Raw genomic sequence first — 27740 nt, 5'->3', positions numbered from 1 at the left:
CCTATAGTTTTTGGCCTGTGGTACTTGACTCTCTCCCTGTCTAACAAGTTTAAATCCACTCCATTATCTGATTTATACTCTCTGTAAGGTCATTGATGACATTTCGATTCAGGTGAAGACCATTCCTTCTGTACAGCTTCTGCACTTCCCAGAATTAGCCCCCATGTCCCAGAATTCTGAAAGCCTGTCTTCTGCACCACTTCCTCTCCCAGTGCATGGCGAGAGGATTAATCCTGATATTAGTACCATTGAGGTCGTGCTCTTGAGCCTAGATCACAAAAAAGCCACCTGGCTAACTAATGGCCTTCATAGAAGGAAACCTGCTATGTCTACCCAGTCTGGCCTACATGTTACTCCAAGTCCACACTATGTAGTTGTTTCTCAGTGCTTTTACAGCATAGGAACACAGGAATTGCTAGAAGTATGCAGTGGTGTCCCCCAGGGGACAGTATTAGGGCCACTGCTCTTTTTGATATATATTAATGACTTGGTCTTGGGTATAGAGGGTATAATTTCTAAGTTCGCAGATGACATGAAACTCGGAAAAGTAGTAAACAGTGAGGAGGATAGTAGGAGACTTCAGAAGGACATGAACAGACTGGTGAAATGAGCAGACACATGGAGGATGAAATTTAATGCAGAGAAGTGTGAAATGATACATTTTGGTAGGAAGAATGAGGAGAGGAAACTGGGCACAGACCTGCATGATGCGCTGCCTGTGATCATAAAACAAGCTGGATGTGAGGGAGTAGAATCCCTTTCTATTGACAGAGATGCCAGGCTGGTGTATGGAGAGTACAGGAGTTAATCTATGGGACCTTGGACTCTGGGGAAGCCTGCAAAGCGTGCAAAGCCTAGTACTCTCTCATCCTGCTTCGCTCTGTCCATGGGGAAAGAGATGTAGGTATTTCCTCTGGTGTAGAGAGCCTCAGTGACTTCCCTGACACAACAATGGACTGCAAACTGGGAGATGTCGCTGATCTCACCCGCTACAGCCTGTGGCATAAAAGTTAAGGAATACGCTGACCCTGACAACCACAGGCAGTGCTGTCCATGCCCTGGTCTGAGGGTTGATTTGTGGCTGCAGGAGGTGACATAGCTCAGTGACCGCCTCCTTTGTGAAGCGGTGGTGCCTGAGATATTGCTCCTCTAAGAAGTTTATGTAGGAGAAGTGCTCCCTGAAGACCCACTGTGGGTGTGGCCCCCAGTGCAGTGCCCTCCTCCTCCCTTGTTAGAGGATGAGTGTTCGTACTTATAAGTTACTCCTCAAAATAATAGGCATCACAGCAGGACATTCACAGATTTATTAAGCATCTGATAAGACTATTATTGACAATAATTAAACATACACTTAACAGCAGCTCTTACGGCAAAACCTTGAGAGTTCACTGGAGAATTCACACACGTTAACAGTTTGGAGCTCAAAGTTTTCCAGGTTGATCAGACCTTAAACGAATTCTGAGATATCTCCCTCAGCAACCACTCTTTTTCAATCCTGTTATGTTTCAGCAATACCTTATCTTCCTTTCATGTCCCTTATCAATAATTTCAGTTTTACACATCCTGATTGATCTGTCAATCAAATATTTAGGCTGAAGACAGTTACAGAAATTCATGAACTAGTGAAGGCCTTCTAACAATCTGTGAGGGTGTTACTTTTCCATCAATCAAGGCCGTATTCCATTGACAGATGTAACCTTCCAAAGTTGCCTTCACATGCAGCCGTTTTTATCTGATCGATACAAGCCTTTCCTGCCACCTTCAACTTTGCAGACATCTAAACATCATAAGAATATCATACATCTCCTGTGTCCCTGCGAAGTTGAAAGATGAATAGCCTATAAGATGCCGTGTTGTCTGCACACCAACTCAGGCCTATAAACTCCCAAGGTCCTGTTACAAGTTAGTTACAGAACCTGTTTATATCAAAGCGATAATTAAACTGCGAGTGAGATCAGCTGCAATTGAAAAGTTACTGGACATAATTAATATAAAGAAACTAATATAAAGAGAAAACAATAGCTTCCTAACTCCTTCCTAACGCTGTCACCTGCAAACTGCTCCGGCTCTCTCCTGTCTTCCTTGCTGCTCTCCCTCCTCCTCCAGACCCGAAGGCAACCCTACCAGACAACCCATGACTGCAGCAGTAAATATGATTAGAAGGCAGCCGAAAACAGTGCAGCACCGGCAAAAGTTTCTTCTCGGCAGTCAGAATTAAGGTTTTCAGAGTCAGAAAACAGGCCAGAAAATGGCAAGAAGTTAACCAGCAGCCTCTAATGCCAAATCAGCAAATAACCTGTAAGTAATGGATGAGCCCTTTAAATAGCACTGCTGGAGGGTCCTTCCTGCTCGTTAGTGCCACAAGTTGCTGAGCGAGTTTATCACGTAGCGAGCCTGGCACCAGAGCAGCCCAGTTTCACAAAAGTGTCCTACAACAAGCAAAGACCATAATTTGAATAATTTATTCATTGTTTGAAATAGTTCTGGCGTGTGCCTTGGACGCCTGTGGAGCAACCTGATCCAATATGGCGGGCTGCGCACTTCTGGCGCGTAATGAGTGCGTGCCCCCTTCCTGTCCTGTTGGACGCTTAGGCGCCCGTTTTGCACCTGCAAACCGTGCATGGCGCCATTGAATTTGTAGGCCATAGATTTTGATTCATAAGAGGCTTGGGCTCTGAAGATCCGCAGTCATTCTGGCAGACTTCTGCCATAATTTTGGAAGGTGTCTGCTAGAATGACCAAAAACGAGGCCATCGCCGTGAGGGTGGGTTGAGGGGCTCGGAGCAGGGACTCCAAACATTGGCATTCTCATACTCCACGCCTACCTTGGGACCTGACATACAGTTGTCTCAGATATGGCTGGCCAGACCAGATATGCCAGCCAACCGACCGATAGTTGTGGGGCTCACCTGGGGATCCAGGTTGGGCTTGAAGCTTGAACCACGAATACTTGGCCCTAAATTTTCATCCGGGGGAAGAGGAGGAACCTGCCACTGGGGCATGGCATTCATCAGATGTGCCCTTATCCTACTGAAGGGACACAAATCATGGGATATTCCCTGACCCCACAAAATTTGGTAGGGCCAGCAAACAAGGTCCAGGGGTGGGCACATCTCGGTATTTACACTGAAATACATTTCCCCACAGATTTTTGAGGCCTTGGTATGCGTATGTAAACTGCAGTAGCTGTGAATGTCCCACCATTCCGCAGCTTCGGCATTGGCTAATAGCCAGAATAGGACAAGCGTCTTTTGCATCTGGAGGTGAAGGAAGGAACCACACCATACGAGGGGCGATTTTAACCCTGCCCTCTTAAACAGGGCAGGTTTGTGGTTAAAATCTCTGCAGAATATTTACCAATCTGTTACCGATGTGTTCCCGCCGCCTGCCATTTTAACCCTAAAGTTTTCAGAGTTGGTCGGGGCGCCTGCCACAGGCAGGAAGGGGCCTCGTGATTACTTGTAAATTGGAGCCCCATGACAGAATGCCCTTTAACACAAAATTGTGGAAGTTCTGCCCAGTGCCCAATCCACCAGTAAAACCTAGTCAGATTGGTCTCTCAGAGCCACTGAAGCAGTATCAAGGTGATGAATTCAATTCCCAACACAAAAACTGCCTTCCATTTACCTCTCAGCCAAGTGTCAACGCATGGTGCCATTTCTTATAAGGAGTTTACTAACTCTACTATTCCTACGAGGTACCCACCCAGTGGCCTCAGCAAAGCTGGTGGCAGGCTGCTGTTCCTCGTGACGGTGCATCCTTAGTTGTCCTCCTCTGAGTTGTCTTCTTCAGGAAGCTCTTGAAGGAGAAGCTCTTGAGAAGGGCGTGGAGAAAAGCGAAAAGGGACAAGAGTCGGGATAGCACTGAGAGGCTGGCCGTTAGCAGGAGACAGTCTTGAGAATGCAGCTCGAAGTTGTGAAGCTTGCTGAATATTTGCTGAGGTGAATGAAGAGTCACGTATAATAAATAGGCAGACGCCCTGCTCAGTGAAGCCGCCAGCCCAGCCTTCCCCGATGCTCATGGCTTCGCCACGGTGAATGTAAAAAGCTGTGTGCGGAATGTGAGATGAGGAAGGAGCGCTGGGAGGAGTTGCTTGTTGTGCTAGGATGTGAGAAGAGAATGCTGCTAGTGCGTGGGGTGAAGAGAGCAAAGGAAGAGGTGAGCGTGTTTGAAATGAGAAAGAGAGGTGTTGCAGCGTGGCTTTATGATTCAATGCTGAAGGATGTGACGGTGGGGAGGAAACTGTTGAGAGTGTTGGGAGAGAGGGGGGGGGGTGAAAGGAATGTTGTCAGGTGCTGCTGAGAGAGGTGGGGAGGTGAAGAGCTGTACACAACCTTGCTGCTCTCGGGAGGTCATTGAACCTCTTCCTACATTGAAGCCAGATCCTGGAGATGATGCTGGAGACACTGACCCTGTCGGTCACCTCAGCCCAGGCTTGCTAGATAGTGGCACTGGGGATGCTCCTGAGGCTGCTGGAGAACACTACCTTCGTCCTTGCCCTGAACTCCTCCATCAGAAAACCTGGGGACAGCCCTCTGACTCATTTCTGAGCTTCCCCTCCTTGTAAAAGTATCCATGATGTGGAGATGCCGGTGATGGACTGGGGTTGACAAATGTAAGGAATCTTACAACACCAGGTTATAGTCCAACTGTTTTATTTGAAAATCACAAGCTTTCGGAGGCTTTCTCCTTCGTCAGGTGAGCGAGTGACACTTGCTCACCTGACGATGGAGAAAGCCTCCGGAAGCTTGTGATTTTCAAATAAAACAGTTGGACTATAACCTGGTGTAAGATTCCTTACATTTGTAAAAGTATGACAGAGATCTGAAAGCAGGGAATGCAACCTGGATTTAAGAGGTGTAAAATACCACACTTTAAGAGGTGCATCCCTGCTTTAAATAGGCCTTAGGTCGCAATAGGGTGAGCAGCCTGTCAATCACATTAATATGAGGCTCGGGCATTAAAATTGGCCAGGCTTCACGCTGACATCGTCATGGGAGCTTCCCGCTCGCTCTGCTCCTGCCCCCCACCCCCCACCTGCCTGATTCTGACCCTAAGTTAAAATCAAGGCTACAGTTTGAAAGTACGATGCATCATCATTTCTCTTCTGTTCATTGCAAAAATCTTGACTAAAACCCACTTAGACAGATCCTGCAGAATCAGGCCTCATTATCGACCGGTCTAGCTTCACAGTACAAAGACAAGCTGTGAATCAACCAATCAATCTTTAAAAAAGAGAATTAAAAAGTTCAAGTTCATCTCGACTTCAGGCTTGAATTCAAATTCTTGATTCCCATTCAAGCCTGAACCAGTGGCATTCCGATTGCCTTATGCAAACTCTTGTGATAATATAGACAGAATGTGCTACAATGTTGCCAAGACTAAATGGAAATAGGGATCTGCGTGTATGTGTGTGTTTTTTTAGTGTTATGAGACATAATAAAGGAGCCAGCTGGATATGTCTACAACAAGAACTGATGGATCACGGAATTGACCCTTGTGGTTCCTACCAACACAGTAAGACTTGGAGAATATATTAATTAGTCTGTGGGAATTTTACGATTTGCCTGTTGGAATCCTAGAACAAATTTCATCCTGGTACAGCAAATGATGGTTAATTGTGCATTTGACTCTGTGCACAAAGAGGTGCTGTTGAGGTGTTCCAAGACCTGGAGAATAAACAACAACTTGCATTTATATCGTGCCTTTAATGTAGAAAATATCCCCAGGCATTTGACGGAGAGAGAAGGACAAGAAACAAAGGAACAGCTTCTGAGCAGTGGAGGGAAAGTTGGGAGAGATGACCAAAAGCTTGGTCAAAAAGATGAGTTTTCATTAGGTTTTTAAAGGCAGAGGGGCAAGTGGCGAGCTGGAGGGGTTTACAGAAAGAGTTCAGGAGAGTAGGGTCGAGTTGGCTGAAGGCTTTGTCACCAGTGGTGGGGCAAAGGGAGGGCAGGATGCACAAAAGGACAGAGTCAGAGGACTAAGGGATACAGGACAGGATATAAGGCTGGAGGGGTTAGAGAGAAAGGGTTAGGCAAGGTCATGCAGGGATTTGAAAATGACCACGAGATGGCAGGGAAACTGCAGAATGACTGAGGATTGGAGCTGGAGTGGGAAACTGGGGTGAGAGGTTGGGAGCAGTGGAGGAAGAGGAAGGGGAGGTAGCAGAGCAGGCAGCTGCACAAAACGTTCAGTCATAAAGGCAAAAAATACCATGAACTTTTATAAAACACTGGTTCGACCACAACTGGAGTATTGTGTCCAGTTCTGGGCACTGCACTTTAGGAAAGATGTGAAGGCCTTAGAGAGGGTGCAGAAGAGATTTGCTAGAATGATTCCAGGGATGAGGGACTTTAGTTACGTGGATAGACTGCAGAAGCTGGGGTTGTTCTCCTTGGAACAGGGAAGGTTGAGAGGAGATTTGATAGAGGTATTTAAAATCATGAAGGGTCTAGACAGAGTAGATAGAGAGAAACTGTTCCCATTGGCAGAAGGGCCAAGAACCAGAGGACATAGATTTAAGGTGATTGGCAAAAGCACCAAAGGTGACATGAGGAAAAACTTTATCACACAGCCAGTGATTAAGATCTGGAATACACTGCCCGAGGTGGGGGGTGGTGGAGGCAGATTCAATCGTGGCTTTCAAAAGGGAACTGGATAAGTACTTGAAAGGAAAATAATTTGTAGGGCTACGGGAATAGGGTGGGGGAGCGGGACTAACTGGATTGATCTTGTACAGAGCCGGCACGGACTTGATGGGCCAAATGGCCTCCTTCTGTGCTGTAACCTTTCCATGATTCTATGATTCTATGAACTCTTTCCATTTGAATTGAAGGTGAGAACAGCAGGGGCAGGGGAAAGATATTTAAGGAGGCAATTTGTCATGGAGAAAAGGAGCCTAGGGTTGTCCTTGCCCTCAATGATAAACCCATAACATTCGGAGCATTTGGCTGAGGAGACTGAGGGGTAGAAATTCAGGTGTGCTCATTTTTGGGCACCTAGGGGGAAGGGGGTGCAGGGTACGATCCCTGCACTTGAATAGTGAGGCCCGAGGCGCTCTAGATATTGGGCTTCAGGCCTCATTTCTATCACGCTGACAAGGTGCAAAGAACCCGCCAACAAAGAATGATTGAAGGTCGGGCTTCACTAGCGTCACAGCAGCCCTCAGGTAAACAAAGATACACTCGTTCTTACGGCCTTCTGACTATAGAGTGAAAATGGGCGAATGGCGGTGGTTGCTTTCTGTGAGTGAGTTGGTGGCAACCAGGGCACCGAAAGCCGAGGTGAGGGAGTAGCTTCGCAGGTTAACAGTAGCAAAGGTGGCAAGGACAGGTGGAGGAGTAAAGGAGAGGGCATCAGGAATTTCAAAGTGAATTAGTTTGGGAATTGGGAAGAGTTTTTCCATTGGCAGATAGTGGGGGTGGTGGGTTTGGGGACATGTTGGGAGATGTGGGTGGTAAGGGAGACAAGGTCAAATATAGTTTTGGTGTTGAATGAGACCTTGGGAGTGGAGAGGCCACGAGAGATGGTGAGATTGAGTGTGGGTCAGGGAACTTACATGAAGAGTCAGATTGTTTTAGGCCAGAAAAGTCAGAGGAAAGAGAACTAGAGGTGTTTAGGTGTAGGTTGAAGTGACGATGGATGAGGAGTTGCTCAGTGCAGAAGCTAACGGAGGAGATCTAGGTGAAGAAGTCATCAGAGGCCTTGGAAGTGTGATACAGGTAAAGGATTTTAACTGAGAGATGCGAGGAATGAAAGGGGGTGAGGTGCTTGAAGGAGGAGAACGTGCAAGAGTAGTAGGCGGAGGAGCACGTTGCAACGTACTGACAAGAGCTACGCAACTGCCACAGCAAGTGATGGAATGTATAGCCAGGCTGGGAGACATCGGTGAGGGGGAAGAAGTTACCGTCCATACGCCAGGTTCTTGTCAGTACGAGATTGTTTTTGAAGCTTTGGCACTGGTGTTGTGCATAGTCCTTTTGAATTGGCATATGCTTTAGTTACCCCTAGAGTTGACTATTCCAATGCTCTCCTGGCCGGCCTCTCATCTTCCACCCACCATAAACTTGAGGTCATCCTAAACTCTGCTGCCTGTAGCCTAACTCACACCAAGTCCCGTTCACCCATCACCCCTATGCTGGCTGACCTACATTGGCTCCCGGTCCGGGAATGCCTTGATTTTAAAATTCTCATCCTTGTGTTCAAATCCCTCTATGGCCCCGCCCCTCCCTATCTCTGTAACTCCCTTCCAGCCCTACAACACTCTGAGACCTCTGTGCTCCTCCAATTCTGGCCTCTTGCGCATCCCCGATTTTCATCGCTCCACCACTTCAGCTGCCTAGGCCCTAAGCTCTGGAATTTCCTCCGTAAACCTCTCCGCCTCTCTACCTCTCTCTCCTCCTTTAAGACGCTCCTTAAAACCTACCTCATTGACCAAGCTTTTGGTCACCTGTCCTAATATCTCCTTATGTGGCTCAGTGTCAAATTTTGTTTGATAATCGCTCCTGTGAAGCGCCGTGTGACGTTTTACTACGTTAAAGGTGCGATATAAATGCAAGTTTTTGTTGTTGTATAAATGAATGCAGGTATCAGTTCCAAATTAATTAAAGGGACACTTCATCAAAAAGTGTTTGGCAAACGTTTTTTTCATTTTCCTAGACTCCATCGTCATACAAGTCATGTCAAACTGCCTTACTGTGATGTGAAAATACCATCAAGTTGCTTGCACCTAACTTCATTGCGACAAAATTGGCACAGAGCCAATCCACTCCTCTCTCTTTTTCCTCCTCTATTCATAAAGACAACAGGGGAGAATTGCCGTATGGTTCTCCCGATCACCCACAGTAACTTTGGCGGAAGGTCGGCGGAAACCCTGGATCTGTTTGCACCATTTCTCTAGGGCTTCAGCCATTCTTCCGCCAAAGTTGGCAGAACCCCACGAAAATTCCAGGTGAATGCTCCTTTAAAAGTGGAAATAGCTGGTGATAAGTATTCAGAATGGTAAGTACATAGCCCTAGGTTTGTGAGAAGCTGTTTGAGCAATTAGTTTTTAAAATAATCCTATTCACCAGGGAGCCCTGTACTTTTCCATTACACTGGCAAATCAGTGGAGCAGACAAGCTGCTGGACTGTTATAAGCCAGTAACATTCCCTCAGCAGGCATCAGCTTCTTCACGTTGGTATCCCATTCCGCTTTAAATAGGCCTCTGGCTGACCTGCCAGAAATTGAGCTCCGGAAGTGGGCAGGTTTCCTGGCAGATCAGTAAATCAGGTGGGAAACCCACCAGTGAGTTGATAATTAGGCCCATTGGTACTTTCTGAAGTTATGGAAACTGCTAACTAAATTATCCAGTTTCTTCAAAGTCCTGGCCTAATTCTTGATCACCTGTATGGTTTTCAGCATGACTGTTCTACTGGACATCTTGTTTTCTATGATACACAACTCTAGAACTCTGTTCTTGAACAATTTGGTGAATCATCTATAATTGCCTAGACATCTCCGAAGCCTTTGACAGAGTCTGGCACCATGGGACTTCTAAACAAGTTGTAATCATATGGCCTCCCACCAAAGCTATGTTTCTCGGCTATCTTGTTTCATCTCAAGTCACCGGCCAGGGTTTTCTGCTTCTGCATTCACCAGCCTGCAATATTCTGTCACTTTACAGCTTCTCCATCAGTAAAGCTGTCTTTAAGAATCTTAGTTTTATGTCAAACACTTCTTTTCTCCTGCACAACTCTTAACTGTCTATAAACCGTATGCCCTTCAAAGACTTAAATACGGCTCTGACCTCTCGGGAGTCTTCTCTAGCAAGTCCTTTACACTCCTGAACAGGTTACAAGAGAAAGCTTGCCTTTGATAGACGAGAGAGGCAAATTATCTCTCTATCTTTGATCATAGTTTCCAACCATTCTCTCCCCATCGGAAACTTTCTTCTCTATCTCCATTTTATCAACGTTACTATGGTCGGTGCTCTTCTTAACTTTCTTTCACATCCTATACGCTCTTTCTTTTTCCTACATCCCTTCGATCCTGGAATCAAGGATCATCATACAGCCTACTGCTCTTATTTCCCATCACCTCAAAAACATGGAATCCCCTACTTCCCTCAATCTTTCCTTTCTCCTACAATCATTATGCTTTTAAAATCCAAGCTTGATGCCATTAATCATTACTTCCTCATTTTGATGGTCCCTTATTTTTTCAACCTTTGTGGTGTGTGAACAGTCTGTTTTCAGACTAATTAGAAGCTGTTTTGGATAGGTTTCCCACCTTGTCACATTTTTTTCACCAATGGAGGGGAAAATGCCTTTGATATATATGGAAGGGTGGAAAAGGAAAATACCAAAAAAGGATACAGATTTGAAATTACTGAAATTCTTTTTCTTTATATTCAATGCGTTGTTTTATTCAAATCAGTTATCAAGTGTTCATAATTCAGATGGCCTTTGTCCTTGACTGCAAAATATTGTGTAATCATTAAAATAAAAATCTGCACTGTCTGCCATTGTAGAGCAGGTTCTTTGTATTCTGATTAACAAATGTTTTAATTTTTTCCAAAACCAAATTACCTCTGTGTTTATTCAACACAAAGGGACGACTCATTACCTGAATACACTGGGAAAACTTTGTTAAATGTTTTGATAAAGGCGATTGTATTTGAAATAAGTACTTAGTCCACGTTTATCAGGTGCAGCATCAGATGGTAAATGGGATTCAATCTGTAAGAAGTTTGTTCTGTCAGTTATTTTTCTCTACGGTTTAATACCATTCAATCCTTCCCTGCATGCTCCAAAAAGTCATCTCACTAAAGCTTTTGTGCCATTTTAAAAATATTTCTAAATACTAACAGGTTTCTGTTACCTTCAGTGAATGCCTGAAAAGACTAGTAAAGGTCTTTTTTTTACACACAAAGTTGGAAATCTATCAAGGGCAATGATTATCAATGCTCTTGGATGCTGAAATCTTTTATCGTGTTTTATTATGTCAAGAAGCGACAATGGTGGTTAAGATTGTATTTTTAACCATGCAATCTTAGATCCAAAGGTTGTCCTCCAAATGCAGGAGGAGCAGGTAGAACTTGCATGCTCAACACCTTTTCGCGAATCACATTTTTATGTCTTAGCATGCGAGTCTGGAAAATTGTATAAATATCCTATGAAAAGCCAGCAGGAAGGAGAGTCAAGAAGGGAATGATCTGAGCCGAGCTGAAGCCAGCAGTCTTTGAAATTTGCAAGGTAAGGAAAGAAAAATCCTGGAATACGGCAGGTTAGCCGCATATTCATCATAGTCCTTGTTTTTTTGCAATTTGGGAATATTTGATTAGGGAAACAGTGCAATACTGAATTTGATCTTTACTATATCTTTGTATGAGTGATGTGGCAAATTTTGTTTTTAATTCTTGTCTAATTATGGAAGAAATGCAAAACAATTACTCATCAATTTTTTCAGGGTCCTCTAGTGACACTGCACAGCTGAACATTCAGACTAGGAAGTTTCTAAGTTCCAAACCAAGCCTCTGTTGAATTAGCTGATCCCAGGTAGACAGTAGTAGGGGAATTCCAAAAGGTCTCTGTGCTCCCGAGGAAGGATGGGGAAAATTGGTTACGAGGTCACCTTTCTGATTGCTATTGAGTGACATTGGCGGCCGTGTCTTCAGCTGCCTAGGCCCTAAGCTCTGGAATGCCCACCCTAAACCTCTCTGCCTCGCTCTCTCCTCCTTTAAGAGGCTCCTTAAAACCTAACTCTTTAACCAAGCTTTTGGTCACTTATCCCAATATCTCTTTATGTGGCTCGGTGTCAAATGTTGTTTGATAATCGATCCTGTGAAGTGCCTTGGGATGTTTTGCTGTTAAAAGCGCTAGATAAATGCAAGATGTTGTTGTTGCTGGAAGTATGAGGCTATCGGGCGAGGACAGACTCAGCTGAGATGGTTCTTGTGGTTGGGTAGCCTGCTGCCATTCACTGTCTAGGCTCTAACAGGAAAAATTACCAATTTGGGCAACCAACACACATGGGACCATCCTCCCAACAAGGAGTCAACGGAGATTAAATTGTTTTTTTGGCGAAAGCGTGAAGCAGGCGATGGCAAATTGGCAGCCTGTAATATGCCGTATCTATTTTCTTTTCCAATGACGGCAATGGAAGAGGGAGCAGCAAAAACGAGAGAGGGTAAATGCAGGCAGCAAGCCATGGTATGGCAAATAAAAGGTAAGCAACTTTTTAAAGTTAAAATTAAAAGGGTAAGCAACTTAAAAGTTAATCAAAAGTTAAATAACTATAAAATTAAACCAATCTGCAGGTGGCGCACAGAGTGAAAACAATATAAAATTAGTAAAACTTATCCTTAGTGCCAACAGGCTCCTGAGAGATGGAGCTGGGAGGAGCAGCAGTGCCACCTATTGTTGGGAGGAGTGAACAGTAAATATAATGGTAAATGTACCTATCCGACAGTTAAAAATAACCACACAGGGGAAACACTGCAAATACTGGAAATCCGAAATAAAAACAGAAAATGCTGAAAATGCAGAGCAGGTCAGTCGGCATCTGTAAAGAGAAAAGACAAGTTACGACCCCCCCGGAGTGCTATTGAGGCAGCTGCTGGGCGCTGGGGGGATCCTGGCCCGACTTTCACGGCCAGGCCTTGGCCCGATTGTGAGGCGGTACTCCTGCCTCCGACCTCCAATTTTTAAAGGGTGCAGACACCCTGAGAAAAGTGTTAGCTGCGGACCTTATTGGTTCGCTGGCCCGGAGAAGTGCAAGTCCTGTTCTTTAATTCTGCTATTTGAGTCTAAGCTGTTTATTCTGGTTTTCCACTTGCTTGCAGCGTCTGTTGACTGTCGAGGGCACGATCTCCCATCTTCACTGTCGAGGGCGGTGGGGGGAATTGGTGGAGCCGATATGGCAAAGGTTAGCACCAGAGTGTGGAAAACGCAGCTGCAGGCCTGGAGGGAGGTTGCCGAGGTGTTCAGCGCAGCACAACCCCCAAGGACCGAGCTGCAATGCAGCGAGACGTTCAATGATCTGGCCAGGACAGCAAGGCTCAGGTGCAGGTCTTTCTGTCTTCATTTAGATGGGACACATCTTTCCATCGCGGTTTTGGGTCACCCCACCTCCCATGCACATGACACTCGTCTCTCCATGGCCTCGCCCCTCCCTCTCTCTGTAACCTCCTCCAGCCCTACAACACTCCGAGATCTCTGCGCTCCTCCAATTCTGGCCTCATCCCCAATTTCCTTTGTTGCACCATTGGCGGCTGCCCCTTCAGCTGCCTTGGCCCTAAGCTCTGGAATTCCCTCCCTAGACCTCTCCGCCTCTCTACCTCTTCTTAAAACCTACTTCTTTGATCAAGCTTTTGGTCACCTGTCCAGTATGTGGCTCAGTGTCGATTTGTGTCTGTTAACGCTCCTGTGAAGCGCCTTGGGACGCTTTACTATGTTAAAGGCGCTATATAAATTAAGTGTGTTCAGGAGAGCTTCCTTGATCAGTACGTTCCCGGCCCAACGAGGAAGGAGGCATTGCTGGATCTGGTCCTGGGGAATGAGGTGGGTCAAGTGGAGCAAGTGTCAGTGGGGGAAAATTTAGGGAACAGCAATCATAGTATCATAAGGTTTAGATTAGTTATAGAAAAGGACATGGAGCAATCTAGAGTAAAAATACTTAATTGGAGCACGGCCAATTTCAGTGGATTGAGAACGGATCTGGCTCTGGTAAATTGGAATCAAAGATTGGCAAAACTAATCGATAATCAGGTACATTCCTGCAAGAGGGAAATGTAGGGCAACCAAAGCCAGAGCTCCCTGGATGATGAAAAAGATTGAGAGTGACAGGAAAGGGAGAGTAGTGGTGAACATTTTTTTTTTGAACTGGAGGGAGGTGTACGATGGTGTTCCCCAGGGGTCGGTGCTGGGACCACTGCTTTTCTTGATATCTATTAATGTCTTGAACTTGGGTGTACAGAGCACAATTTCAAAATTTGCAGATGACACAAAAATTGAAAGTGTAGTGAACAGTGAGGAGGATAGTGATAGACTTCAAGAGGAGGAATGGGCGGACACGTGGCAGATGAAATTTAACGCAGAAAAATGCGAGGTGGTGCATTTCGGTAGGAAAAATGAGGAGATAAAATATAATTTAGAGGGCACAAATCTAATAAGGGTACCGGAACAGAGAGATCTGGGGGTATATCTGCACAAATCGTTGAAGGTGGCAGGGCAGGTTGAGAAAGCGGTTAAAAAGGTATACGGGATCCTGGGCTTTATAAATAGAGGCACAGAGTACAAAAGTAATGAAGTCATGATGTTCATGGTGTTCATTTAAGGAGTTATTTTACAACTTTCAAAAAAAATATATTCCACTGAGGGAAAAAAGGGTGTAAAAGAAATGACAGCCATCCGCGGCTAAGTATCCGACTAAAAACAAGGACATATAAGGTAGCCAAACTTAGTGGGAGGATAGAAGATTGGGAAGTCTTCAAAAGACAGCAAAAAGTAACTAAAGGATTGATTAAGAAAGGGAAGATAGATTATGAAAATAAATTAGCAAAAAATATAAAAACAGATAGCAAGAGTTTCTACAGTTATATAAAAAGAAAAAGGGTGGCTAAGGCAAACGTAGGTCCTTTAGAGGATGAGACCGGGAAATTAATGGTGGGAAACATGGAGATGGCAAAAATGCTGAACAAATATTTTGTTTCAGTCTTTACGGTAGAGGACACTAAGAATATCCCAACACTGGACAAACAGGGGGCTCTGGGGGGGAGGAGCTAAATACGATTAAAATCACTAAGGAATTGGTACTCAGTAAATTAATGGGACTCAAGGTGGATAAATCCCCTGGACCTGATGGCTTACATCCTAGGGTCTTGAGGGAAGTGGCAGTGGGGATTGTGGATGCTTTGGTAATAATTTTCCAAAATTCTCTGGACTCGGCAAAGGTCCCGGCAGATTGGAAAACTGCCAATGTAACACCCTTATTTAAAAAGGGTAGTAGGCAGAAGGCTGGAAATTATAGACCAGTTAGCCTAACATCTGTGGTGGGTAAAATTTTGGAGTCTATTATCTATTATTAAGGAGACCGTAGCGGAACATTTGGATAAACATAATTTAATAGGACAAAGTCAGCATGGCTTTATGAAGGGGAAGTCATGTCTGACAAATTTGCTTGAGTTCTTTGAGGACATAACGTACAGGGTGGATAAAGGGGAACCAGTGGACGTAGTGCATTTAGACTTCCAGAAGGTATTCGACAAGGTGCCACATAAAAGATTATTGCTCAAGATAAAGAATCACTGGATTGGGGGTAATATTCTGGCATGGGTGGAGGATTGGTTATCTAACAGGAAGCAGAGAGTTGGGATAAATGGTACATTCTCGGACTGGCAACCAGTAGCCAGTGGTGTTCCGCAGGGGTCGGTGCTGGGTCCCCAACTCTTTACAATCTATATTAACGATTTGGAGGAGGGGACGGAGTGTAACATATCAAAGTTTGCAGATGATCCAAAGATGGGAGGGAAAGTAGAAAGTGAGGAGGACATAAAAAACCTACAAGGGGATATAGACAGGCTGGCTGAGTGGGCGGAGATTTGGCAGATGCAATACAATATTGGAAAATGTGAGGTTATGCACTTTGGCAGGAAAAATCGGAGAGCAAGTTATTATCTTAATGGCGAGAAACTGGAAAGTACTGCAGTACAAAGGGATCTGGGGGTCCTCGTGCAAGAAAATCAAAAAGTTAGTATGCAGGTGCAGCAGGTGATCAAGAAGGCCAACGGAATGTTGGCTTTTATTGCTAGGGGGATAGAATATAAAAACAGGGAGGTATTGCTGCAGTTATATAAGGTATTGGTGAGACCGCACCTGGAATACTGCATACAGTTTTGGTGTCCATACTTAAGAAAAGACATACTTGCTCTCGAGGCAGTACAAAGAAGGTTCACTCGGTTAATCCTGGGGATGAGGGGGTGGACATATGAGGAGAGGTTGAGTAGATTGGGACTCTACTCATTGGAGTTCAGAAGAATGAGAGATGACCTTATTGAAACATATAAGATTGTGAAGGGGCTTGATCGGGTGGATGCGGTAAGGATGTTCCCAAGGATGGGTGAAACTAGAACTAGGGGGCATAATCTTAGAATAAGGGGCTGCTCTTTCAAAACTGAGATGAGGAGAAACTTCTTCACTCAGAGGGTAGTAGCTCTGTGGAATTTGCTGCCCCAGGAAGCTGTGGAAGCTACATCATTAAATAAATTTAAAACAGAAATAGACAGTTTCCTAGAAGTAAAGGGAATTAGGGGTTACGGGGAGCGGGCAGGAAATTGGACATGAATTTAAATTTGAGGTTAGGATCAGATCAGCCATGATCTTATTGAATGGCGGAGCAGGCTCGAGGGGCCGATTGGCCTACTCCTGCTCGTATTTCTAATGTTCTTATGATGAACCTTTATAAAACACTGGTTCGGTCACAGCTGGAGTATTGTGTCCAGTTCTGGGCACTGCACTTTAGGAAAGATGTCAAGGCCTTAGAGAGGGTGCAGAAGAGATTTACTAGAATGATTCCAGGGATGTAGAGACTTTAGTTATGTGGATAGACTGGAGAAGCTGGGGTCGTTCTCCTTGGAACAGAGACGGTTGAGAGGAGATTTGATAGAGGTATTCAAAATCGTGAAGGGTCTAGACAGAGTAGATAGAGAGAAACTGTTCCCATTGGCGGAAGGGTCAAGAACCAGAGGGCATAGTTTTAAGGTGATTGGCAAAAGAACCAAAAGTGACATGAGGAAAAACTTTTTTATACAGCGAATGGTTAGGATCTGGAATGCACTGCCCGAGGGGGTGGTGGAGGCAGATTCAATCATGGCCTTCAAAAGGGAACTGGTTAAGTACTCCCAAAGAAGCACTGTCACTCGCTCAATCTTCTCTGGGCACCAGCTCAGGGATCGGCACCCCGATTGGATAGAAAGTGAGGTCGAGGCGAATGCACAGGGTGAATCACACACAGCACTTGTGAGCAGGGGCAAAAGGCAGTGAAAAAGGAGGTCCAGGACACGGCCTACTGGATTGAAAGCCCGGGTCCAAACTGTGCTGCAGTGGATGGAGATGCAGATCTCTGAGTTCCAGCCTACAGAAGGAGACTCCTTGACATTCACCAGGAGTTGTTGGACAGCCTGCCTAGGAGTTGCTGGAGCCTGTCTGAGAGTATGGAGGAGATCCATTCCAACATGTGCAGTATTCTGGCCAGAGCAGTCTGCAGTCTACCATGGAGTGTGTGGTCACCTCTATGGATGCTGTTGGCAGGACCCCTGCACAGGAGTCTGTGTCACCAGTTCTGGCAGCTTTGATGGAAGCTCAGACTGGTGCCACCCAGGCTCTGGGTTCCGCAGTATCCGCCAGCTTTAAAATTCTGGTGGAACACATTGATACGGGCTTCCAAAGTGTCACCGATCTCCTACGGTCTGCTCTCCTATTGATCAGTAGGAGTGAGGTCCTGCAGGCTGATGGGAGTGGCAGTGGTTCAATGGGAGTGGCACCTGTTGCCCTCTCTCAGGACGATAGCAAGTCAGCTCCTGCGTCACCCCTTCAACCAGTGCCCGCAATGGTGCATGAAAGGTAGCTGGACCAGCCGAGATATCGCAGTCTCCAGGCAGGTCTTCAGGGGCCTGAGTTGCTGGAGGTCACTTATTATGAGCATCTCATAGACCCTGATCGGAGCAAAAGCAGACTTCCACCACTCCTGCTGGGAGAGCACCTTGTAAAAACAGTAGATAGGTAAGAATGCACTTAAGAAGAGCACGATGGGGGTGAAATAGTTTTGTTTTGCCACTGCGTGAATGCATTAAAAATGATAACAGCCTTCACCACACTGACTGCAGCGGTTCAAGAAGGCGGCTCACCACCACCTTCTCAAGGGATGGGCAATAAATGCTGGCCTTGCCAGCGATGCCCAATGCCATGAAAGAATTTTTTAAAAGCTGAACGGTGCAAATTTGGCTGTTACAAGGATTATAATGAGATACTCATCCATCAACGGTAGATGGCATCTGCGGAAATGGTGGTCAGAGTCTGGGGGCTTTTTCTTGCAATGTGGAGGGTTACGTGGATTGGTGTTGAAGAACTGTTGATGCAGGGGTGATGTGAAAGGGTTGGTTCTGAATTTTATTTCACTGGAAGCGATGGTTTATCAGCTGCTGCCTAACAGCCCTGGTTGCTAGGTCTAGCTGTAGCATTCTCCTGCTTCCTCTTGTTCCTGAGCCTTTTCTTCCTCTGATGAGAACTCCTCCTCAGCTGCTGCTGGCCCCATGTCTAGCCCCCATTGCGAAGCGAGGTTATGGAGGTCGCAGCAGACGACGACAATGGGGGAGAAGCGATGGAGTCGGTACTGAAGAAAACCGCCAGATTTATCATGGCGCCTGATATGCTGTTTGAGCACTCCAATTGCTGGCTCGTGACTGCCTTGGTCATCCCCATTGTATCACCTTTAAGCGGGAGTGAATGGGTGGCCAGATGGGTGCCATCAGCCAAAGCGGGTAGCCCTTGTACCCTTTGTACCCTAGTAGCCATCCTTGGACCTGATGCTCTTCCTCAAATAGGTCCGAGATGTTGGAGTGATGCAGTATGAACGCACCATGGCTGCTCCCGGGGTACCTTGCACACACCTGCATGATTCTTAGACAATAGTCACTTGCCAGCTGGACATTGAGAGAGTGGAACCCTTGTCTGTTAATGAAAGGTCTTGGCTCATGTGGCAGTGTCTTAATTGCCACATGAGTGCAGTCAATAGCAAATCCCACTGCTCTGTCATGTTGACTTGCGATGTCCAAGGGGAAGTTGATGCATTGATTTGCTGTCTCAAACAGAGCAAATGTCACCTGCTTTCTGCAGCCAAGTGCTGCTGCCTGCCTAACATGTGCCATGTCCCCCATTGCAGCCCGGAAGGACCCTAATGCATAAAAATTGAGGGCAACGGTCACTTTGATCGCCACTGGCAGAGAGTGACCAGATGGCAGAGAAATGGGGCCGCTTCTCCCACCAGGAGGCTGCACAGATTTGCAACCATCTGGCAGGAGAATATGAGCCTCCTGACACATTGTTCCTCTGTGAGCTCCGTGAAACTAATTCAGAGTCTACAGACCCTATGTGGAGGGTAGGATCACCTGAGTTTAACCCCCGTCATACGTGGTGCTCTGACAAGACCTGCTACAGCTCCAGCATGCTCCTCTTCCTACTCCTGCTGCTGCTGATGATGCAAATTCAGCACATAGGGAGGGTAGGGGAGAACTTCTGTGGGAGTCTCCCGATCTCCCTCCATAGCGTCAGCAGAGGATCGGCACAAACCCTGCAACACGTTGTAAATGACTGCTTACCGTTTCTCTGTGGTTTTCATCACTCCTCTCTCGAAGTTTCAGCAGGACTTTGAGAGAACCCCTGCGGATATTCCAGGTGAATATTTTTAGTTTGTTACAGATAGATTGACTTTGCCGTGGCAAACTAAGAAGATGGAGGGTTTAGAACATTTTCAGGACTCTGAACAATTGAAAATTACTTTCAGTCTTTCTTGCTTAAAAGGCACCAGTACCAGAACCTCAGAGGATTGAACACAGTTTAATATGTCTACAGACAAAGTGTGAAAGAGGAAGTCACTGCTAAAATGTATGAACACCCTGAAAGTCACCTATTAGACCCATGGCAGTAAATATCTGCCTTTGTAATTTGAAAGCTCAAATTTGAAAATATTTATGCTCCCATTGTCCCATTATCTTAAACTTAGCTTATGCTGACTTGGCATTGCTGCTAACTGGCATAAAAACTGTGAAAAGTACACTCTGTAATTTTACTTGCTCAACTTAATGTTTGCTTTGTCCCAGTTGATGTACTGTGAACTGGATTTAAGTTGTAGTGCAAAGTATTTTTTCATAACCAAAGCTAAGTTTGTATCTGTAATGAAACTGTAACTTTTTCACTTGTGAGTAACAAAGTTAGGGTCCCTTTGTAGAAAAAACTTGCATCAAATTCTTCTCACCAATCGGGTGAATTCAAGTCGAGGCATGGAAAAAGGAGCTATATGATGGAGTGAGCTGGAATGCCTGGATGGCATTCTGTCATTCCTACTTTCTTATCATAGGTGAGCTAAGACCATGCCTGAACTCATTGATTTGGTCTTCTGTTAAAAAAGAAAGGCTTGCATTTATATAGCACCTTTCATGACCACAAGACGCCCCAAAGTGATTTACATCCAATGAAGTACCTTTGAAGTGTAGTCACTGTTGTAATGTAGGAAAAGTGGCAGCCAACTTGCACACAACAAACTCCAACAACGGCAATAAAATAAATGATCAGATAGGTACACAAATCTTTGAAGGTGGCAGGACAAGTTGAGAAAGCTGTTAAAAAAGCATATGGGATCTTGGGTTTTATTAACAGAGGCATAGGGGTGAATTTTAACCCCCAAGAACGGGTGGGTTGGGGGCGGATGGGGAGTAAAAGTATTCCGTTTTCAGAGTGGGACCGCATCCCGGCTCCAACATGCCTGCTTCTGGATTTAACCCAGGCACGTTTGTCTGTGTGGACAGCAGACACCAGGAAGTCCTGCCCCCACTTAAATGGGCTGATACTTAAAAGGGCAATGTACCTCATTGAGATACTTGAGGTACTTAATATTTTGTGCATTGGAACAATAAAGTAAATTTAACCGCTTCCCATTCATGTCAGGTGAATGCAGGCGGGAAGGGACAGACCCATGAGGTGAGTGCCTTTATTGCACTGCTTGTGGGCCCGGAGGAGCAGGAGTGCTTCATCCAGGCCCAACAAGCTCATCTGGCCGACAGGACCCTTGCGATCCGCCAACCCCACCCCCCCAACCTGATGAAGCCTCCCCACCCATGGTGGACCCCCCCAGCATGTTGGCCCCCACCTACCTCCGATTTTTCACCCAACCTCCAGCGACCTCCAATCTTCTTCTCAGCTCCCCGATCTCTTCCTCAGCACCCCCCCCCCGATCTTCTCCCGGCCACCCCTTGATCTTCTCTGCGACCCCCCCCCCCCCCAATCCTTTCTCCAGCCCATCATCACTCCCTTCCTCTGATCCCCGGCGCGAAACCTGGAAGTGTAATTGATGGGCCTCATTAACCTTCTGGGCTTCGCACCTGGAAATCTCCCCCCTCTCTCCCCCCACCCCCTTCCAGGCTCGAAGTTAAAATTTACCCCATAGCATTCAAAAACAGGGAAGTTATGCTAAACTTTTATAAATCACTGGTTAGGCCCCAGCTGGAGTATTGTGGCCAATTCTGGGCAACACACTTTAGGAAGGATGTCAAAGCCTTAGAGAAGGTGCAGAGGAGATTTACTAGAATGGTACCAGGGATGGAGGACTTCAGTTATGTGGAGAGACTGGAGAAGCTGGGGCTGATCTCCTTAGAGCAGAGACAGTTAAGGGGAGATGTAATAGAGGTGTTCAAAATCGTGAAGGGTTTTGATAGAATAATTAAGGAGAAATTGTTTCCAGTGGTAGAAGGGTCAGTAACCGGAGAGCACAGATTTAAGGTAATTGGCAAAAGAACCAGAGGCAAGGTGAGGAGAAATTTTTTTACACAGCGAGTTGTTATGATCTGGTATGTACTGCCTGAAAGGGTGGTGGAAGCAGATTCAATAATAACTTTCAAAAGGGAAATTGGATAAATACTTGAAAGGGAAAACATTTCAAGGCTATGGGGAAAGAGCAGGGAGTGGGATTAATTGCATAGCTCTTTCAAAAAGCCAGCACAGGCGTGATGGGCTGAATGGCCTCCTTCTGTTCTGTATCATTCTATGATTCTATGATAATCCGTTTTAGGTGTTGGTTGAGGGATAAATGTTGGACAGGACACTGGGAGAACTCCCCTGCCCTTCTTTGAATAGTGCTGTGGGTCTTTACCGTCCACCTTAGAGGGCGGATGGGGCCTCGATTTAACGTCTCATCCGAAAGACGGCACCTCCTCTGTACTGCACTGGAGAATCAGCCTAGATTTTGTGCTCACTTCTCTGGATTGGGACTTGAACCCACTACCTTCTGACTCAGAGGCAAGAGTGCTACCACGGCTGACATGGGTAGGGATAAAGTTGGACTTTTAAAATTTGTAACAGTATGGGGAGGGCATGATGGAGAATTCACTCTTGCACTATATGTAACAAAATCATAAACCATTTATAAAGATCAGGACTATGCTTTTGCTTTGCATAGCTGACTAAGGACAGTTTCCTCCTGGATCTTCCCAGGTTTTCACTGCCATGGGTGTTCTCTGGCAGTGTAGTAGCAAGCATATGTCCATAGTCACCAGTGGTGGTGTGTAAGTATAGGTGCTATTAGTGATGGTGTGGTATTATGGTTTCAGCTTTTACTTTAAAAATCTATGCATTCTGGTCCTTTTGAGGATGGAGAAACTTAAATATCTAGTCCTAAGAAATTAGCTTGTGGAATTTACTGTGATAATGCAAGTTTTAGTTTAGAATAAGGGACTGAGAGCCAACTACACACAGACAAATATTTGTCTCAAAGCTCTCTAATCCAATATAAAACACACGGGAATGCCTTTTTCACTTTATAACCTTACTCATCACCAAGACTCTCGTAGACACTGTTGATGCCTGGAACTCGTGTTTTGGCAATGGAAGTCCAAGTGCAGAGATAACCATCGCTTAGGATTCCTAAAACATGCATCAGGCTGTGGGGAATCTGAGTCGCACAATGGTCCATCAGTACAGTTTCCCCAATGTCTTTCTGTACTCTCAGAAACCTTCAGGGTCAATTTTGTGACATGTGGTTTCTTGTTACAGTTGCGTCCACCTGCACCCAGTTACTGTGCCATTTAATCTTTAGAATAAAATGTATTTATCCTCTCTTGGGTATGTTGAACCTGCCACCTATGTTATGACTCTTAAACCTGTTCCCACTCTTTCCATCACTACCACCCCCCCACCACAAATAGTGAGAAAAAAAATTAAAGCCTGGCTCAAGAGATAACAGGTGGGGTTCGATAACGGGAAGACTGGCCACTACAGTACACACTACTCCAGGTCAGGCTGCTGGGAACACACTATTTGTGGTCAGGTGTGTTATAACCTGGGCCACTGATCCTACTGTGATTGAATAAGTTAAAAGCTGTTTTTTTTAATGTAACATGAAATTCCAGGATTTTTACTGGTGTTCTTGGGCTCGCTGTCTGTGATTTGATCCATTTACAATTCGGGCTATTAGTTTATAGTGACCATATAAGTCAAATTCTGTTTTTATGACATGGAATTCCAGGATTTTTTACAGATATTTCGGACTGAATTTTCTGCTTCCATCCATTTTACTGTGAAAACCATAAATCAGTGGCTTTGTTTATGACACTATACAGGTTGATAGAAGGAGGATGCAAGCTGGGTACGGGTGGCAGATAGAAAATATACCACAGAGTAACGCCTGCATTAATGTCAGTAGATTGATTACATGTCTGCCATCACAAATTATGGTATTTTCCTAACCACTACCCATTATGCATTCTTTATGCACCACAGGCAAATATATTTGAATTTAATTTTAAATATATTGGTTTTATATATTTTTAAAAATGCAACTTTTTAAAGAAACGTTTATACTGAGAGTCCTGGTGGCTGTTGGGTTTTAGTGACACTTGCTTCGCGTTTGTGCCAATTGATGTCACATGAATTCCCAGCCAGTTGGCTGCTCCTCTTGTCCCTGCTGCGTTACTTTGCTGCTCTGTCTTGCACTAAGAGTTAGGACGGAGATTATTTATAATTTGTTTCCCGGGGTAAGTGCTGGTTGTTGGCTACAGGTAGGGATCGGAACGGAGACGTTTTCAGTTGAAGTTGCTAACGTTAGTGCAGTTGGAGAAAGACATTTAAAAGCCCAAACCCCGAACCTCAACCTTCCCCAGCTCCACGGAAATGGAGGAAGTGCGGCGGCCGCCTCTGGAGAAGTTAAACCCGGCGAGGGTCAGTACACCGTAACCCGACTGGCTGAGGGGGTCATTTTCCCCCAAAGTTCGGGTCACTGTCACTTATATGTTTGCTGGTACCTGACTCTGCCACAGTGCATTTATTTGTTGGGATTTAAAAAAAACACAGCTTTGTTACGGCACCCTCTCTAAATGCATTCTTATGTAAATTAAATGAGTTATTGTCCCCACTAATGTCAACTCCTCCTGTCCTGAAGGTGTGAGCGCTTGCTTTCTGGTTCTATGTTTACACCTTCCAAGTGCTCTCCAGTACCTCGGCCAAAGGAAAGAGTTGAATGTTTACAACCTTTGCTTCCTATGTTTGGTCTTTCTGAACTATGGCTTTTGTCCTAGGGTGTCATTGTTTTTTTTATTCGTTCGTGGGATGTGGGCATCGCTGGCGAGGCCGGCATTTATTGCCCATTGTGATCTGCCAGCATACAGTTTGAACCAATTCTGGCTGGCTCATGTGGTTTAACCATAATCGCTACATACGCTGTTCTGTCTTCGTTCCGTATCAAAATAATGTAAAAACATATCTATTCTTTCACAACCCTCCCAATTTCCCAGTTAATGGCCCAGAATTTGCTGTAACCGGTCAACGAATGACGACCACTGTTAGCTAGACTTGCCTTTGCCCATTTAACCTCAATGAGATTTGGTCATGTCAAATGCCACCACTATTGGCCGATCGCGGCGTCATGTTGCACCAGGTGAGCTTGCTGGGCCTGGATGAAACACTCCTGCTCCTCCGGGCCCACAAGCAGTGCAATAAAGGCACTCACCTCATGGATCAGGCCCTTCCTACCTGCTTTCTCCTGACGTAAATCGGAAGCGATGGGAAACCCGAACAGATACGGTTAAATTCATTTAACTGGTGCAATACACAAAAAATTAAGTATCTCAACTATTTCAATGAGGTACATTGCCCCTTTAAGTTTTGGCCCGCCAGCTTTAAGTGGGGGCAGGACTTCCGGGTGTCTGTTGTGCTCACACATCCAAATGCGCCTGTGGGCGTGTTGGAGCCGGGATGCGGTCCCGCTCCAAAAAGCGGCTGTTTTGACCTCCCACCCTCCCCCATCCACCCGTTCTTGGGGGTTAAATTTACCCCCATGGTCCCCAAAATGTTGATTGGTAGCATGGCTGACATGCATGCTGTCATCTCCAGCCCTCACTGTAGAGTTAGCCTGTTTTGAGAGTTAAGTTTTTTTTAAAAAATTAATGAATTTCTATCCCTAAGTGGGATAGAAATTCAGAATAATTCCACAGGTACCTGTGCCACCTGGTACCTTGGTCAAGTGGCCATCCTTAATGTACAATTTTAGATAATGAATACAGAAGATGCTGGAAACACTCAGCAGGTCAGGCAGCATCTGTGGAGAAAGGTAAGGAAAAAAATGTTAACGTTTTAGATATAACTTTTCATAGGTCATAAGACCTAAAATGTTAACTTTTTTCCTTTCTCCATGATGCCTGGCCTGCTGAATGTTTCCAGCATTTTCATAGAATGATACAGCACGGAAGGAAGCCATTCGGTCCATCGTGCCTATGCTGGCTCTTTGAAAGAGCTATCCAATTAGTCCCACTTCCTGCCCTTACCCCATAGCCCTGCAGATTTGTCCCCTTCAAGTGTTTACCCCTTTGAAAGTTACTATTGAATCTACTTCCACCACCCTTTCAGGCAATGCTTTCCAGATCATAACAACTCGCTGCGTTAAAAAAACATCGCTCCTCACATCGTCTCTAGTTCTTTTGCCGATCACCTTAAATCTGTGTCCTCTGGTTACCAGCCCTTCTGCCACTGGAAATAATTTCTCTTTATTTACTCTATCAAAACTCTTCATATGATTTTGAACACCTCTATTAAATCTCCCCTTAACTTTCTCTGCTCCAAGGAGAACAACCCCAGCTTCTCACTACTTGTGGCACTGGGAGTAATCCAGAGATTAACCTTTGAGGTCCTGCTTTTTAACTTCCTCCCTAGCTCCTGAAACTCTGACCACAGGACCTCATCCCTTTTCATTCCTATGTCGTTGATACCCGCAAGGGCCACGAGTTGTGGCTGTTCCCCTTCCCCCCGCAGAATGTTCTGCACCCTCTCAGTGATGTCCTTTACCCTGGCACCAGGGAGGCAACACACCATGCGGCATGTCGGTGGTCACAGAAACACCTGTCTGTTCTCTTGACTATCGAATCCCCTATGACTACTGCATTTCTACACTTCACTGTGCCCCACTGTGCAGTCCTTTGCCCCATGGTGCCATGCTCAGGACTGCGCTCCTTCGAGGTGTTGTCACCCTCACTGGTATGAATACCGGTTTGAGAGTGCCACACACCCAGAAGATTCCTGCACTGCCTGCTTCTTCCTACCCTTTCGAATGGCCACCCACTTGCTATCCTGAACTCTCTGTGGCTGCGGGATGACCACCTCCTGGAACGTACGATCCAGGAAACCTTCAGCCTCCCTTATGCTCTGCAGTGTCTCCAGCTGCCCCTCAAGCTCAGAAACCCTAAGCTTGAGTTTGAACAACTGGAGGCATTTCCTGCACATGTGGCTCTCCAGGACACATGAAGCATCCTGAAGTTTCCACATGGTGCAGGAGTTGCAGGCAATGGGTCTCAGCTGCTCATCCATTATATTTAGAAACCTTTTTTTCCTAAGCTCCCTTTAGATACGCTATTATTAATTTACTTACTGTTTACTTACCCCGATTATTCTACCCTTTAATTCCGGGTCTCTCAGAGCTCCTCTCTGTTCACTGTGATGTCACTCTGTTCTTAGTGAATGGGAAAAGTGTTCCTCCCCTGGGGCTCAGCCCCGCATCTCTCGACTCGGCTCCAACCCCACTTCTGTTCTGATACCTGGGGCTCCTCCCCTGGGGCTCAGCCCCGCATCTCTCGACTCGGCTCCAACCCCACTTCTGTTCTGATACCTGGGGCTCCTCCCCTGGGGCTCAGCCCCGCATCTCTCGACTCGGCTCCAACCCCACTTCTGTTCTGATACCTGGGGCTCAAGTTCCCACTCAGTTCACGATACACACTCTGTGCTTCAGCAGATAACCTTCTACTTTACACACCTTTTGAGAACAGCAGTTACAACTGCTCAATCAGTTTCTAGCTCAGAATAATTACCCTCTATTCAGACAATCACTAACAGCTGATTGACTGTTAACAGCCACTGACTTGCAGTTTCTGTTAACCGTTAACTGACTTGTAGCTTCTTTTAAAGTTTTAAAGTTCTAAGTTAAATTTTAAACTAAATTTTAATTTCCGATCACCCACTACTTTACCAGAGTCCCACTCTCACCAAATTCTCAAGTTCCCACTTGGTTCATGATCCACTCTGTTCGCAATGCCTGCTCTGTGCTTCAGCCAGGGTTGATGAGAGCAAGGCAGTTGATGTGGTGTATGTGGACTTTCAAAAAGTGTTTAATAAAGTGCCACATAATCAGCTTGTCAGCAAAATTGAAGTCATTGGAATAAAAGGGGCAGCGGCAGCATGAATACAAAATTGGCTAAGCGACAGGAAACAGAGTAGTGGTGAACGGTTGTTTTTCGGACTGGAGGAAGGTATACAGTGGTGTTCCGCAGGGGTCGGTACTGGGACCACTGCTTTTTTTGATATATATTAATGACTTGAACTTGGGTGTAGAGGGCACAATTTCAAAATTTGCAGATGACACAAAATTTGGAAGTGGAGAAATCTGTGAGGAGGATAGTAATAGACCTCATGAGGACAGAGGCAGGCTGATGAAATAGGCAGACACATGA

General features: G+C 45.5%; 1 protein-coding gene and 1 long non-coding RNA gene across 9 annotated transcripts in view; one reads left to right on the top strand and one right to left on the bottom strand.

Annotated features, from left to right (window-relative positions):
• LOC137322023 (uncharacterized) overlaps nt 1-27032 on the bottom strand; it is a 47217-nt gene extending 20185 nt beyond the window's left edge. The window contains exons 1-2 of the long non-coding RNA XR_010962943.1: nt 26677-27032; nt 25243-25342 (exon numbers count right to left, since the gene is read on the bottom strand). This is a non-coding gene — a long non-coding RNA (uncharacterized lncRNA). The remainder of the gene's footprint in view (nt 1-25242; nt 25343-26676) is intronic.
• Nucleotides 11119-27740, top strand: part of ddo (D-aspartate oxidase) — a 65009-nt gene continuing 48387 nt past the window's right edge. For 2 of the 8 annotated variants that reach the window (XM_067985039.1, XM_067985033.1), the window contains exon 1: nt 12441-12535. The gene's annotated coding sequence lies outside the window, so the exon portion shown is untranslated. Of the gene's footprint in view, nt 11239-12440; nt 12536-12827; nt 12911-12962; nt 13048-23692; nt 23784-27740 lie in introns of those variants that run through there. The other 6 variants (XM_067985036.1, XM_067985040.1, XM_067985035.1 and 3 more) reach the window with 6 other exon arrangements.

The sequence above is a fragment of the Heptranchias perlo genome, chromosome 5, assembly GCF_035084215.1.
Source record: "Heptranchias perlo isolate sHepPer1 chromosome 5, sHepPer1.hap1, whole genome shotgun sequence".
NCBI lineage: Eukaryota > Metazoa > Chordata > Chondrichthyes > Hexanchiformes > Hexanchidae > Heptranchias > Heptranchias perlo.
The sequence above is the reverse complement of the archived record's forward strand: the minus strand, read 5'-3'. Positions and strand labels throughout refer to the sequence as shown.